Source organism: Pipistrellus kuhlii, unplaced genomic scaffold (assembly GCF_014108245.1).
Source record: "Pipistrellus kuhlii isolate mPipKuh1 unplaced genomic scaffold, mPipKuh1.p scaffold_m20_p_38, whole genome shotgun sequence".
Lineage (NCBI taxonomy): Eukaryota > Metazoa > Chordata > Mammalia > Chiroptera > Vespertilionidae > Pipistrellus > Pipistrellus kuhlii.
In genome coordinates, this window is record NW_023425538.1 from 3,689,558 (window position 1) to 3,706,140 (window position 16,583).

At 41.4% G+C, this 16,583-nt stretch overlaps 1 protein-coding gene across 8 annotated transcripts in view; it reads right to left on the bottom strand.

Annotated features, from left to right (window-relative positions):
• Positions 1-16,583, bottom strand: part of SIPA1L3 (signal induced proliferation associated 1 like 3) — a 353,179-nt gene that overhangs the window by 79,445 nt on the left and 257,151 nt on the right. The gene's annotated exons all lie outside the window — the stretch shown is intronic.

Genomic DNA, 16,583 nt, shown 5'->3' on the forward strand with positions numbered 1-16,583 from the left:
GATACGACTGTCATGTGCCACTGCCATGTACCCTAAAGTGGGGCCAATCAACACTGCGGGCATCAACTCTGGAACTGTTTCTAAAACTACTGGAGGAAAATTCTATTTCTCTGTGGTTGCTGAGCTGGGGAGACCAATAGCTGGGGTTGTGAGGAGGAGTGGGCAATCTTTGTCCCCATGAAGTAGGAGATGGCTTGAGAATGACAGTAATGTAGAAAAAGAGGCAGATGATAGATAGATTCCTGATGAGGGTGTCTGAGTCCTTACACAGAGCCTTGCCTAAATCTTGCCCTGTCTTCCAATCTTGTCAAGAACATAAGCCAGCACTGTCCCTCTTCTGCTTTATCATGCTTGAGTTGGTTCTGTTAATCCTGATCAGTCCATCACACTTTGTAGGGGTGTCGAACTCAATCAGAGAAGGGGCCAAAATCTAAAATCCAGCCTAAATCGCGGGCCGAATGGTTTACTGAACAGTCATAAACTGTCATTGTGATGGAAACGCAGCGGAGTGCAGTGATGACAGCGCGGTGCGGGCCACATTGCAAGGCCTGGCGGGATGGATTTGGCCCGCGGGCCTTGTGTTTGACACATGTGCTTTAGAGAGACGTACACTGAAGCACAGAGAAGGTCACACAAGCAGTAAGAAATGAAACTACATTCAAACACAGCCGAGCCCTTCTGGTGTAGTTCAGTTGGTTGAAGTGTTGTCCCATGCACTGAAGGGTTGCAGGTCTGATTTCAGGTCAGGGAACATACCCAGATTGTGGGTTCCCTCCCTGGTTGGACACAAATAGGAGGCAGCTGACTGATGTTTCTCTCTCTCCCTGAAACCAATAAAAGCATATAATTAGGTGAGAATTAAAATTAACTAACAGTGGACTCCAAAGCCCACAAAGTTAACCACCATACACACTGGCTCACTGTGCAGTGGTTTGGGAACCAAAGGGTAATTTTTTGGGTTCCCAACTCCTCCTCCCTCCCCTCCCGTTATCCCCCAATTACTAATAGCTTCACCTTTGGCCAGAAGCCTCTGGGCATGACCCCAAAAAGGGAAACCTTCTCCAATAATTTTTTTCTAGTCATTCTTTTTTATTTTTTAAATTACAGTTGGCATACATATTAGTTTCAGGTGTACACCCATGATAAGACATAAAACTTAAGTGATTGTCCTGAAAAATCTCATACCTATCTGACATCTTACATAGTTATTAGAATAGTATTGACCATATTCCCTGTGCTATACATTACAGCCCCATGACTATACCATAACTACTTATTTGTACTTCTAAATCCCTTTACCTTTTTCATCCATCTCCCCAACTCCCTTCCCATCTGGCAACTATCAAAATGTTCTCTGTATATTTAATTCTGTTTCTGTTCTGCTTATTTTAATTTTTAGATTTAATTGTTGACAGATATGTATTTTTTTTTAAATTTAATAAATCTTTATTTTTCAGATTATTACAATTGTTCCTCTTTTTTCTCTCCATAGCTCCCCTCCACCAGGTTCCTATCCCACCCTCTGCCCTTAACCCCATCCTCCCCAACTGTCCTCATCCATAGGTATACGATTTTTGTTCAGTCTCTTTCCCCAATCCCCTTTTCCCCGAGAATCATCAGTCCATTCCCTTTCTATACACCTGATTTTATTATATTCACCAGTTAATACTGTTCATCAGATTTTTTATTCCTTTGGTTTTTAGATTCACTTGTTGATAGTTACGTATTTGTTGTTCATAATTTTTATCTTTATCTTCTTCTTCCTCTTCTTAAAGAATACCTTTCAGCATTTCATATAATTCTGGTTTGGCGGTGATGAACTCTTTATCTCTTTATCTGGCCATCAATTCTGAATGATAGCTTTGCTGGGTAATCTTGGTTGTAGGTTCTTGTTGTTCATCACTTTGAATATTTCTTTCCATTCCTGTTTGGCCTGCATAGTTTCTGTTGAAAAATCAGCTGACAATTGTATGGGTGCTCCCTTATAGGTAACTGTTTCTCTCTTGCTGCTTTTAAAATTCTCTCTCTCTTTTGCTCTTGGGAGTTTTTTTTTAATTTTTTATTTTATAATAAATCTTTATTGTTCAGATTATTACAGGTGTTCCTCTCTTCCCCCCTCTTCCTCCATAGCTCCCCTCCACCTGATCCCCAACTCCACCCAATGCCCTTACCCCCGCCCCTGTCTTCATCCATAGGTGTAAGATTTTTGTCCAATCTCTTCCCTCACCCCTCAGACTCCCTTCACCCTGAGAATTGTTAGTCAAATTCCTTTCTATGTCCTTGATTCTATTATATTCACAAGTTCATTTTGTTTTTCAGATTTTTTATTCACTTGATTTTTAGATTCACTTGTTGGTAGGTATGTATTTTATAATATGTCTTTTTGTTGATCGTAATTTAAAAAAAATATATTTTATTGATTTTTTTACAGAGAGGAAGAGAGAGGGATAAAGTTAGAAACATTGATGAGAGAGAATCATCGATCAGCTGCCTCTTGCACACCCCCTACTAGGAATGTGCCTGCAACCAAGGTACATGCCCTTGACTGAAATCGAACCCGGGACCTTTCAGTCCGCAGGCTGACGCTCTATCCACTGAGCCAAACTGGTTTTGGCTGTTGTTCGTAATTTTTACCTTTACTTTTTTCTTCTTCCTCTCCTTAAAGTAGGGGTGTCGAACTCAATCAGAGAAGGGGCCAAAATCTAAAATCCAGCCTAAATCGCAGGCCGAATGGTTTACTGAACAGTCATAAACTGTCATTGTGATGGAAACGCAGCGGAGTGCAGTGATGACAGCGCGGTGCGGGCCACATTGCAAGGCCTGGCGGGATGGATTTGGCCCGCGGGCCTTGTGTTTGACACATGTGCCTTAAAGAATACCTTTCAGCATTTCATGTAATCCTGGTTTGGTGTTGATGAACTCCTTTAACTTTTTCTTGTCTGAGAAGCTCTTTATCTGACCTTCAATTCTGAATGATAGCTTTGCTGGGTAGAGTAATCTTGGTTGTAGGTTCTTGTTGTTCATCATTTTGAATATTTCTTGCCACTCCCTTCTGGCCTGCATAGTTTCTGTTGAGAAATCAGCTGACAGTCGTATGGGTACTCCCTGGTAGGTAACTAGCTGTTTTTCTCTTGCTACTTGTAATATTCTCTCTTTGTCTTTTGCCCTTGGCATTTTAATTATGATGTGTCTTGGTGTGGTCCTCGTTGGATTCCTTTTGTTTGCGGTTCTGTATGCTTCCTGGACTTGTAAGTCTATTTCTTTTACCAGGTAGGGAAAGTTTTCTGTCATTTTTTTCTTTCAATAGGCCTTCAATATCCTGCTCACTCTTCTCTGGCACCCCAAAAATCTGGATGTTGATACACTTTAAGCCATCCTGGAGGCTCCTTACACTATCCTCACACTTTTTATTTTTATTTATTTTTATTTTTATAATATATATTTTTTATTAAATTATTATTTTTGTACATATACCAATGCTACCCACCCTCCCATACATATCCTCCCTCCCCAGAGTTTTGTGTCCATTGGTTGTACTTATATGCATGTATACAAGTCCTTCAGTTGATCTATCTCCCCCAGATCTCCCCAACCTCCCCGCTGTAATTTGACAGTCTACTTGTTGCTTTACTGTCTCTATATCTATCTTTTGGTTCTTCAGTTTATAATGTTCTTTATCATCCACAAATAAGTGAGGTCATGTGGTGTTTCTCTTTCATTGACTGGCTTGTTTCATTCAGCATGATGTTCTCCAATTCCATCCAAGTTGCTGCAACCCATGAGAATTTTTTCTTTTTTATGGCTGCATAATATTCCATTGTGTAAATGTACCATAGTTTTTGGATCCAATCATCTGCTGATGGGCACCTAGGCTGTTTCCAAATCCTAGCTATTGTAAATTGTGCTGCTATGAACATAGGGGTGCATATATTCTTTCTGATTGATGTTTTTAGCTTCTTGGGATATATTCCTAGGAGTAGGATTACTGGGTCAAATGGGAGTTCCATTTTCAGTTTTTTGAGGAAGCTCCATACTGTTCTCCACAGTGGTTGCACCAGTCTACATTCCCACCAGCAATGCACGAGGGTTCCTTTTTCTCCGCAACCTCGCCAACACTTGTCGTTTGTTGATTTGTTGATGTTGGCCATTCTGACAGGTGTATCCTCACACTTTTGGATTCTTCTTTCTTTCTGCCTTTCTGGTTGGGTGATTTTTTTTCTTCATTATATTCCAGATCTTTGGTTTGATTCTTGGGGTATGTTGATCTATAGTTGAGTTTCTGTATATTCTTTATTTCAGACATTGTATGCTTAATTTCTGACTGGTCCTTTTCCATTTTTTTGGTATTCTCATTAAGATCCTTGAAGGTCTCACCAAGCTTCTTTGAGGTCTCATCAAGTTTCTCAAAGGTTTTTAGAAGATTCTTGAGTAATCTTATAAATGTGATTCTGAACTCTATGTCATCCAGTAGTTTACTTTCCTCAATCTCTCCCATTCATGACATGTTTCTGTGTCTTCTCATTTTGGCTGCCTCCCTGTATTGATGGAGTGGCTCTGTGTGGTAGGTGACCTATAGGGTCCAGTAGTTCAGCTTCCCCCATCACTTGAGGTGGTTGCTTTTGGTATATCCCTTTTTGGGCTGAGTGCAAAGTCTTAATGTAATTAAGGCTTGATTGCTGCTGGTATACTGGGAGGAATAGATCTCCAGGACAATTGTCTGTGAGGACCTGCTCTGTCTATAAAGGAAGAACTGCTGTGCTGGAGATAGTTTGTTTCAGTGGGGCTTTGGTGCTCACTGAGCCCGTCTCCCGAATGTGTCACTTATGGGTGTGAGGGGTTGAAACTGACTACTAGGAACAATGGCTTCTGGATCTCCAATGGAATTCAGTTCAGCTATTGTCTAAAGCCACCCTGCAGGAGCTATAGTGAGAACTACAGTTTCCTCCTGTTTGCTTGGGACTTGGCGGTTTTGTTGCTGGAGCTGCAGTTTATATGGTTAAGCTGCCACAATACAGGTCATTCATATGTAAAAGCAGCTGTGTGGTGCCAGGGAGGGTCTATAGAATGTGTGGGCGGGGCCTCAGGGCAGGGTGGGGCCTCAGGATGTCACTAGGTTGGGGCGTGGCTAACAGCGATGGCTGCCGTCAGCCATTCCTGCCCTTCTGTGTTTCCAAGTCCCCGCTTCCCTGCGATCCAGCACAGTAAACAATAATTGCTGAGTACACCTCTGCAAGAGTTGCTCTCACTTTCTGACCCAATGGCCAACAGCTTCTCCCCGTAGGTGTCTGGGTCCCCCAATGTGACCCCAGAAACTGGATTTCAAAGTGATTGGGAGCTTGTTTCCTTTTGGGTTGAAAAGAAAAGCCACTTGCCCGGTTGCCCGCCACCAGCCCAATTCGCCACCAGCCGGATTCGCGTGCCTCCTTACCTCAGCTTTTCAGCGTATGCGCTCCTTCCTCTTTCAGCCAGCCTTCCCGTGGTTTTGTATGATAGATGTCCTTTATATTAGTTTTAATTTTTAAATTGTTGTGCGAGTGGCAGACCAGTTGTTTACCTATGCCGCCATATTGGTTTTTGACTGCTCTTGGAATTTTAATTATGAAGTGTGTTGGTGTGGTCCTCTTTGGATTCCTTTTGTTTAGGGTTCTGTGCGCTTCCTAGACTTGTAAGTCTATTTCTTTCACCAGGTGGGGGAAGTTTTCTGTCACTATTTCTTCAAATAGGTTTTCAGTATCTTGCTCTCTCTCTTCTTCTGGGACCCCCATAATTCTTATGTTGGTACGCTTTAAGTTGTCCCAGAGGCTTCTTACACTATGTTCAACTTTTTGTATTATATTTGCTTTTTGCTTTTTTGGAGGAATGTTTTTTGCTTCTTGGTATTCCAAATCTTTGACTTGATTCTTGTGATCCTCTAATCTGCTTTTATATCTCTGTATAATATTTTTTATTTCAGTCAGTGAATGCTTAATTTCTACCCTGTTTCCCCAAAAATAAGACAGTGCTTATATTAATTTTTTCTCCCTAAGTTGCGCTAGGTCTTATTTTCAGGGGATGTTTTATCTTTCCATGCCCTAGGTCTTATTTTCGGGGAAACAGGGTAGTTGATCCCTTTTCATATCCTCAAGGGTCTCATTTAATTTATCAGCCTTTTCTAAGAAATTCTTGAAAAACCTTATAACTGTGGTTTTAAACTCTATATCCAGTCTTTTGCTTTCCTCCATTTCCTTCAGTTGAGACCTGCCTCTTTGTCTCCACATTTTAGCTGCTTCCCTGAGTTGATGGAGTGGCTTTGCGTGCTAGGTGTCCTAGCAAGGCCCAGTGGCTCAGCCTCCCCAGTTACCTGTGGTGGATCCTCTTGGTGCAGCCCTTTGTGGGCTGTATGAGCAGTTTTGTTGTAGTTAAGCCTTGCTTGTTGTTGTTATCACAAGGGAGAGTTGATCTCCAAGCTAAATGGCTGTGATGATCAGCAGTGTTCGCTAGGAGGTTTCTGTGCTCAGCTTGGATGGGGCAAAGTCTCAGGGTGGTGCAGACAACCTTTGGTTTCCCATCAGCCCCACACTGAGAGCCCTGTTCTCGAGTCCTGCAGCAATGACTGCTGGCCTTGTGCGCACCTCTGAGAGAAGGCTGCTCTAGAGTTTTGCCCGCTGCCTGACAGTTAGTTTCTCCCCTACCGGAGCTGGCTATCAGTGTTGTTTTTCTCCTGAACGAGAAAGCTAGCCACTGGGAGGGGCTTCTGTGCTCCGCTTGGATGGGTCGGAGTCTTAGGGTGGTGCAGACAAGCTTTGGTTTCCCCGTCAGCCCCGCCCTAAGAGGGCCCTGTTCTCCGAGTGCTGCAGCAATGGCTGCTGGCAGCAAGCACCTCTGAGAGAAGGTTGCTCTCGAGTTTCGCCTGCTGCCTGACAGTCAGTTTCTCCCCAACCAGAGCTGGCTATCAGTGCAATCAGGAGGTTTTTTCTCCTGAACAAGAAAGCTAGCTGCTTTAGCTGCCTGCCCCCGGATCTCTGCACCTCCACAGCTCCTGAGGCTCAGCGTCCTTTCTCTTTTTTCTAGTTGGTACAGCTTCCACTCAGCCAGCTTTCTGGTGTTTCTGGATGATTTCTGTTCTGTTTTCCAGTTGTAATTTTAAAATTGTTGTGGTAGGCTACACTTAGGTGTTTACCTTATGCCACCATCTTGGTTTCTCTGACAGATATGTATTTATTGCCATTTTATTGTTCATATTTTTGATCTTTATTTTTCTTCTTAAAAAAATATGTTTTTCCCTGGTTTGGCTCAGTGGATAGTGTTGGCCTGCAGACTGAAGGGTCCCGGGTTCAATTCTGGTCAAGGGCATATATCTAGGTTTCAGGTACATCCCCAGTAGGTGTGCAGGAGTCAGCTGATCAGTGTTTCTCTCTCATCAATGTTTCTAACTCTCTATCCCTCTCCCTTCTATGCAAAAAAATCAATAACATATTAAAAATGTTTTTATTGATTTCAGAGAGAGGAAGGGGGAGAGAGAGAGAGAGAGAGAGAGAGAGAGAGAGAGAGAGAGAGAGAGAGAGAGAGAGAGGGGAACATCAATGATGAGAGAGAATCCCCCACTGGGGATTAAGCCTGCAATTTGGGATGTGTCCTAACCAGGAATTGAACCATTACTTCTTAATTTATAGGTCAACACCCAATCACTGAGCCACACTGGCTGGGCTCCGTCTTTTTCCTAAAGACTCTTTAACATTTCATATACTGGTTTGTTGGTGATGAACTCCTTTAGCTTTTTCTTGTCTTGATAGCTCTTTATCTGACCTTCAATTCTATTGATAAATGAGAGCTTTGCTGGGTGGAGCAATCTTGGTTGTAGGTCCTTGCTTTTCATTCAATCAGGTTGAAGGCAGCAGACAGTGGTGGAGAGCCAGGGTTCCTGGGCTCTTTCAAATTCCAGTTCTGCCCCTCATGGCCTTGAGTAAGAGATTTCCTTATAAAAGGAAGATAGGGTGGTTGTGAGCATTCTAGAAACATTAGTAGAAAGTCTGGTGCACACCAAGTGCTTAATAAAAAGGCATTTCTTTCTGGCAGTTTCTGTTTGGCTAGCCTTCTCCAATTCTGTGGACAGCCTCCTTGCTCTTCCCATATGCTCAGAATCCAAAGTCTCTCTTTCACTTTCTTCTTTAATTTTCAATTGTATTATTACCTTAAGTATTTATGTTTTAAATCGATTGGGATGACATTGATTAACGTGGACATATACATTTCAGGGGTGGATATCTATGTTACAAGATCTGTATATTGCTTTGTGTGCCCACCATCCAAAGTCAAGTCTCGTGTCATCTTATATTATGACCACTTTCTCCCTCCATCCTTTTTCCTCTGGCAATCACCACACTGCTGTTTGTGTCCAGGAGTTTCAGTTTTATATACCACATGAGTGAAATAATTTAATTTTTAGCTTTTCCTGACTGACTTATTTCACTTAGTATAATGTTCTCAAGGTCCATCCATATTGTTGCAAATGGCACTATTTTGTCATTTCTTATGGCTGAGTATCATTATGTATATGTACCACATCTTTATCCAGCCCTCTATTGCAGGACACTTTGGCTGTTTCCATGTCTTGGCCACCATGAATAATGCTGCAATGAACAAAGGGGTGCATATATCTTTGCAGATACATGATTTTGAGTTTCTTGGGTATATACCCAGGAGAGAGATTGCTGGTTCATATAGTAGCTCTATTCTTAAATGTTTTGAGGGATTGCCAGACTGTTTTCCATAGTGGTTGTACCAGTCTACATTCCTACATTTCCACAACCTCTCCCACACTTGTTATTCATTGTCTTATTGATAGTATCCACTCTAACAATTGTGAGGTGGTATCTCATTGTACTTTTGATTTGCAATTCCATAATCACGATACTGAACTTCTTTTCATACAACTATTGGCTGTTCATAGGTCTTCTTAGGAGAGTTATTAGAATATTATTGACTATATTCCCTTCAGATCCTCTATTGGGTTGTTTGTTTGGTATTGAGTTTTATGAATTCTTTATATATTTTGGAAATTAAATTTTTGTTGGAAATACTGTTTGTAAATATCTCCCATCTCGTTGGCTGCCTCTTTGTTTTGTTTTCAGTTACTTTTGCTGTCTAGAAGTTTTTAGCTTGATATAGTCCCATTCATTTATTTTTGCCTTTACTTCCATTGTCTTTGGGGATAAATTCATAAAATGTCCTCTATAATCCAAGTCCATAAGTTTGGTACCTATCTTTTCTTTTGTGTAAGTTAGTGTTTTGTGTCTAATATAGTGGCTTTCTAATTTTCCCAGCACCAATTATTGAAGAGACTATCTTTATTCCATTGTGTTTCTGGCTCCTTTGTTGAAAATTATCTGTCCATATTCATGTGATTTTATAGCTGGACTTTCTACTATTCCATTGATCTGTGTGTCTATTTCTCTGCCAATACTATACTGTTTTGATTATTGTAGCTCTGTAGTATAATTTGAAGTCAGGTTCATTCTTTTTTACCCCCTTAGGATTGTTTTGGCTCTTTAGGGTCTTTTGTGGTTCCATAAAAATCTGATGATTTCTTTAAAAATTGACACTGGGATTTTGATGGGGATTGCATTAAATCTATATGTTGCTTTGGATAATATGGCCATTTTAACTATGTTGATTCTTCCAATCAATAAATATGGAATACTTTTCCATTTTGTTGTGTCTTTTTCAATCTCTTTTAATAATTCTTTGTAATTTTTAGGATATAGGTCTTTCATGTTCTTTGTTAAGTTTATTCATAAGTATTTTATTCTTTTGGTTGCAATTGCAAAAGGATTTTTTTCCCCATTTCCCCCCCTGAAGTTTTGTTATTAATATACAGAAAGGCAATGGATTTTTGTACACTGATTTTGTATCCTGCAACTTGACTGTATTTATTTATTGTTTCTAATCGTTCCCTTGCCTAATTGCTCTGGCTAGGACTTCCAGCACTATGTTGAATAAAAGTGGTGAAAGTTGATATTCTTGTCTTGTTCTTGATCTTACAGGAAAAGCTTTCAATTTTTCACCATTAAGTATGATATTAGTTGAGGGTTTATCCTATATGGCTTTATTTATTATTATTATTATTTTTAAAAATATATTTTATTGATTTTTTGCAAAGAGGAAGGGAGAGAAATAGAGAGCTAGAAACGTCATGAGAGAGAAACATCGACCAATTGCCTCCTGCACACCCCCCACCGGGGATGTGCCCGCAACCAATGTACATGCCCTTGACCTGAATTAAACCTTGGACCTTTCAGGCCGCAGACCGACACTCTACCACTGAGCCAAACCGGCTTTGGCCTATATGGCTTTATTATGTTGAAATATTTTCCTTCTATTCTTATTTGAGTGTTTTAATCATAAATGGATATTGTGTCATATCAAATGCTTTTTCTGCATCTATTGATAAGCTCATGCTTTTTATTCTTTCTTTTGTTAATGTGGTGTATTACATTGATTGACTTGCATGTGTTGAACCACCCTTGTGTCACTTGATTGTGATGTATTATTTTTTGATGTACTGTTATATTCAATTTGCTAGTATTTTGTTTAGGACTTTTGCATCTGTATTAATCAGAGATATTAGTCTGTAGTTTCCTTTTTTCTGTGTTATCTTTGCCAGGTTTTGGTATCAGGGTTTATTGGCCTCATAGAATGTGTTATGAAGTATTACCTCTTCTTCAATTTTTGGAAGAATTTGAGGATAGGTTTTAAATCTTCTTTGAACATTTGGTAGAATTCTCTGGTGAAGTCATCTGTTTCTGGACTTTTATTTTGGGGGAGGTTTTTGATGGCTGTTTCAATTTCCTCACTGCTGATCCATCTATTTAGATTTTTCAAATCTTCATGATTTAGTCTAGAAAGGTTATATATTTCTAGGAACTTATCCATTTGTTCTGGATTATTGAATTTGGTGGCATATAGTTTTTAATGATATTCTAGGATGATCCTTTGTGTATCTGTAATATCTTTGGTGACTTCTCTCTTATTTCTGAATTTGTTTATATGGGTCTCTCATCCCCCCCCCCCCCCCCCCCCCCCCCCCCCCCAGTGAGTCTAGCTAGGGGTTTGTCAACTTTAATAATCTTTTCAAAGAACCAGCTTTTTGTTTTATTATTTTTTTGTATAGTTTTGTTTTCTATTTATTCAATTCTGCTCTAATTTTTATTATTTTCTTTCTTCTGCTGACTTTGGGTTGTTTTGTTCTCCTTTTTCTAGCTCTTTAAGATATGATGTTGGGTTGTTTACTTGGGATTTCTCATTTCTTGAGATAGACCTCTTATTACTGCTTTTACTGCATCCCAGAAGTTTTGATATGTTGTATATTGTCATTCTCATTTGTTTCTATATATCTTCTGATCTCATATTTTAGTTCTCCTTTGACCAGTCATTTTTTAGTAATATGTTGTTTAATCTCCATGTACAATATTTGTGGTTCCTTACTTCTTTTTTTTTTTGCAATTGATTTCTAACTCCAGGGCACTGTAATCAGAAAATATGCTTGGTATAATTTCAACCTTCTTGAATTTGTTGATGATGCTAGTTTTGTGACCCAATATATGGTCTACCCTTGACAATGTTCCATGTGCACTGGAGAAGAATGAATAATCTGATGTTCTGGGATAAAAGGTTCTGTAAATGTCAATTATGTCCATTTGGTCTAGTATTTCATTTAAGGATGTTATTTCTTTATTGATTTTCTGTTTGTTTGATCTGCCTAGATATTTCAATGGAGTATTAAGGTCCCCAACTATGATTGTGTTTTGATCTGTTTCTTTCTTGAGTTCTATGAGATGTTTTATATATTTCACTGCTCCCTTGTTGGGTGCATATTCTTAATAGAAGTTATGTTTTCTTGATGTAATGTCCCCTTTATCATTATAAAGTGTCCATCTTTGTCTTTGTTATCTTGAAAACTGTTTTGCTAGATATAAGTACATATGGCAATACTTGCTTTTCTGTCGATGCTATTTGCTTGGAGAATCATTTCCTACCCTTTTAGTTTAAATATACCTTTGTCTTTACAACTTGGATACGGGCAGCATATAGTTTTGTATCTACTTTGCTACTCTGTGCCTCTCTATTAGTGAATTCAGGCCATTTACATTTAGGGTAATTATTGATATACTAGAGGCCTGATGCATGAAAATTCATGCACTGGAGAGGGGGAGGTCCCTCAGTCCAGCTTGCCCCCTCTCACAGTCTGGGAGAGCCTTAGGGGTGGGAGGCGACTGGGCAATCAGGGGAAGGTGACGCCCCATCACACCTCTGCTGCTGCCACTGCCGGCAGTGCAAGCCGTGGTTACCTGAGCCTTGGGCAGCACTGGGCAGCTGACATCCAAAGCTTGCATGTGCCTCAGGTTGGCCCTGGGGGGTGGGCAGCCACCATCTGAGGCTTGCCTGCACCTCGGCTGTTGGCTGGGCAGCTGCCATCCAAGGTTTGCCTGCCTGTGGGGTTACTTTGGTTTGACTTGTCCCTGCAGAGCTCATAATGGGTGGCTGGGCTCTGCAAAGATGGAGGAGGCCCCAGAATAGGACTGGGAAAAGGGATACCTGAGGTCTGACAGGAGTTCCAAGGCTGAGGGACTAGGATGTGCACGTGAGTACCCAAACCCTTGGTTGCAGGGCTTAAACTTGCCCAGACTGTCCCCTACTGAGTTCAGAGCAAGCAGGACTCAGGAAGGTGGGGATGGAATAACCAGAACTTGCATATTGGGGCGTTTTCAACATCTCTCTTTAAACTTTTTTTTTTAAATTTATTTCAGAGAGGAAGGGAGAGTGAAAGATAGAAACATCAATGATGAGAATCATTGATTGGCTGCCCCCCACTGGGGATCGAGCCCGCAACCTGGCATATGCCCTTGACTGGAATTGAACCCAGGACCCTTTAGTCCACAGGCTGATGCTCTATCCACTGAGCAAAACAAGCTATGATGAGTTTTAAACATCTTTTAAAAGCAGCAGAGCATATGGAGATGGGGAACCTGGATTGAGTTTGCTCTGTCACTTACTAAATGTATAACTTTGCACCAAGTGACTTGACTGTTCCACTCTGGGCCTCACTTTCTTATCTGTTAAGTGGGGAATCACATCAGTCCTGGGAGTTAATATGTATAAGCACTCCTATCACCTCATCTCATGCCTTCCTCTTGGATTACTCTGCTCTAGTCACACCACCCTACTTCTTCTTCTTTTTAATATATTTATTTTGAGAGAGAGAAAGCGAAAGGGGGGGGGGGGAAAGAGAGAGAGAGAGAGAGAGAGAGAGAGAGAGAGAGAGAGAGAGAATATTGATTTGTTGTTATACCTATTTATGTATTCATTGGTTGCTCCTAGTATGTGTCCTGACTCGGAATTGAACTTGCAATCTTGGTGCATCAGAATAACCAATGAGCAACCCAACGAGGGTGTGTTTAATCTCTCTTTTTAAAAAAAATATATTTTATTGATTTTTCACAGAGAGAAAGAGAGGAGGATAGAGAGTTAGAAACATCGATGAGAGAGAATCATCGACCAGCTGCCTCTTGCACACCCCCTACAGGGGATGCGCCCGCAACCAAGGTACATGCCCTTGACTGGAATCAAACCTGGGACCTTTCAGTCCGCAGGCCGACGCTCTATCCACTGAGCCAAACCGGTCCCTGCTAATCTCTTTTAACTGTTGATAAGAGGAATTGGTTCAGGCTCTTGTGAACTTTGGGAATTTCTCTAATTCTTTCAGGTGTTCCTCCCACCCTCCACCTTTAATTTCTTAAAGCAGTCACATCATGCTCCTACTGATCTGTCAACAAGTCGAGAACCTTTGTTCTCACCTTTGTGATGGATGCTCCCTCCCTGCAAGGCCTTCTTCTGGCTCACTTTCTCGACCATCTTCTCCAAGATCAGGTCATGCCCTTTATTTTTTCACACTCAATTATCTCACAGCTAGTGTCTCTAGAGTGCCTCCTACAGGCCAAATACTATTTCATATGGTTTACCAGTTTCACTTTCTCCAATGTTGCTACAACCCTTTGAGGAAAGGATCTATTATTGTCCCCATTTTACAAATGAAGAAACTGAGATACAGGGGGTGAGGCCACTTGCAAAGTGCTATAGCTGGGATTCAAAATTAGGCAATCTCACTGCAGAGCCCACCTTCCCACTGCACTCGGCTGCCTCCCCTTTTCGCTGTATGAAATTGTCTTATTTGTTTAGTTATTTATTGTCTGTCTCCTGACCCATTTGTTTGCTCCATCAAGGCCAAATCCTTGACTGCCTTCTGTGCAGCTTGGAATGTAGTGATTTTCCCTCTTTGTCTCTGGTCACTTCTGGAGGTAGCTAGGGTACCAACTCATCAATCCAAAAATTGAATTTATCATGTCTTCCCTGTATAAATTATACCTCAGAATAACCAAATAGTTACTGAAGGCAAGTTCTTCTTAGAAGAATTACAGCCAATAAGTGAAGAAAAAAATGACAGCATTGAGCATATCTATAATAATAAAGGCATAATATGCTAATTAGACCAGACGTTGCTGCTGGGGTTGTGAGGGAAGCCGGGTCCCAGATGCCAGAGGGAAGCCGGTGCTGGCAACTGGGGGAAGGAAAGCCTAATCTTGCATGAATTTTATGCATCGGGCCTCTAATAAAAACTATAATGAAAAAACAAATCTAGGTAATGCTCGCAATGGCTGCTGAAAGCTGAGGGGAAATGTATGATGACAAGTCAGGTTGACACACAGCAGAGGTGCTGGCCCTTAGCATCACTAACAGAGGTACAGCCAAATACGTGGTGCCTCTGATCGACACACACTGGTGTTATCAAAAGAAATTTAACCACAATCTGGTCAATATTGAACTCCAGTTTATGGGAAAAACATGTGCTAAAGGAACAGGGAATGCAAGCAGCTAATTTCATGATGCGGGAAATTCCTGGAACAGTGGCCTGGTTTCTTACCCAAATAAGTTGCAAGAAAAAAATAAAATAAAAGGGAAACTACAGATTAAAAGAGCAAAAAGAGATACATCAACCAAATGTAAGAAGAGGAGCCTGATTAACAAAACAACTGTTTTTTAAAAGTATCTCTTTGATATGACAGAAGTTAATGGACTGTGTACTTGATATTAACTTACTGTTAAAATTTGTAAGTGTTGTAGTAATTTTTTAAAGTTCCTAATGGGGTAGAGATACAATTCAAGAATTTGGATTGTTTCAAATAGTTCAATGTGGGGAAGCTAGAGATTTAAAAACAAAAAACTGGCCACATGTTGACAAATGTGGAAACAACAGGTTTAGTATACTTTTAATATGTTTGAAACATTTCATTAAAAAAAGAAAACAAACCTTGCACTGGCTTCTTACTGAATAATACCAAGCTAATCACTGTGTCCAGAAAGCCCCCTCAGTCCCTCTCTCCCACCTCTCACCCCTGCTTACTCTGTTCCAGCCACTGTGCTGTAGGAACATGCCCAATACACTTGAACTTCAGAGACTGCCCTAGCCCTGCCTGGCCTAGAAAACCAGATGGCTACCTCTGCCCATGAGCCTTCTATGACCACTCTGTCCGTAGCTCTCTGCCATGGTACGGACCCTGTATTTACCCCACTTTAATCCTCTCCTCCTTAGATCTCATTGCTGCCTGATCTTAGATTACCTACCTATTTAATAACTAGAGGCCTGGTGCACGGATTTGTGCACGGGTGGGGTCACTCAGCCTGGCCAGCAATTGGGGCTGATTGAGGGGCTGGCTTGGGGGGAGTGGCCACAGGAGGCTTGCTGGCTGGCCAGGGGGAGGGACAGTGGGAGGTTGGCTGTGGGAATGTACTGACCATCAAGGAGTAGCTCCTACATTGAGTGACCTGGTGGTCAGTGTGTGTCACAGTGACCGGTCAACTGGTCATTTGGTTACTTAGGTGTTTATATAGACTAGAGGCACAGTGCATGAAATTTGTGCACTGGTGGGGGAGGAGGGTCCTCAGCCCGGCCTGCACCCTCTCCAATCTGGGACCCCCTCAGGGGATGTCTGACTGTGGGTTTAGGTCTGATCCTTGCTGTGGACATCCCTCTCATAATCTGGGACCGCTGGCTCCTAACCACTCGCCTGCCTGCCTGCCGGATTCCCCCTAACCACCTCTGCCTCAGCCTCTGCCATGGTGGCTTTGTCCGGAAAGACATCTGGAAGGTCGTTTGTTCTTAGCATATTACACTTTTATTAGTATAGATTGCCTTCCCTTCCCTGTAGGACACAAATGCCAAGGGAACAGGCACTGTTCACTTTTCCATCCTGAGCACTTTGATTGGAGCTCACACATAGTAAGGTCTCAATAAACACGTGCCAAACAAATCAATGAAGTGCAGTGTACTCTGGGACAATTTACCTTTGTTTTGGTTAATCTTCACTGGAGGATATTTTTCCCATTGATATTTAGAGAGTGGAAGTGAAGGAGGGGAAGAGAGAGCAAAAAACATCAATGCGAGAGAGATACATCAATTGGTTGCCTTCTACATGCATCCCGATTGAGGATGGGCATTGAACCTGCAACCCAGGCATGTGCCCTTGACTGAGAATTGAACCCGAGCCCCT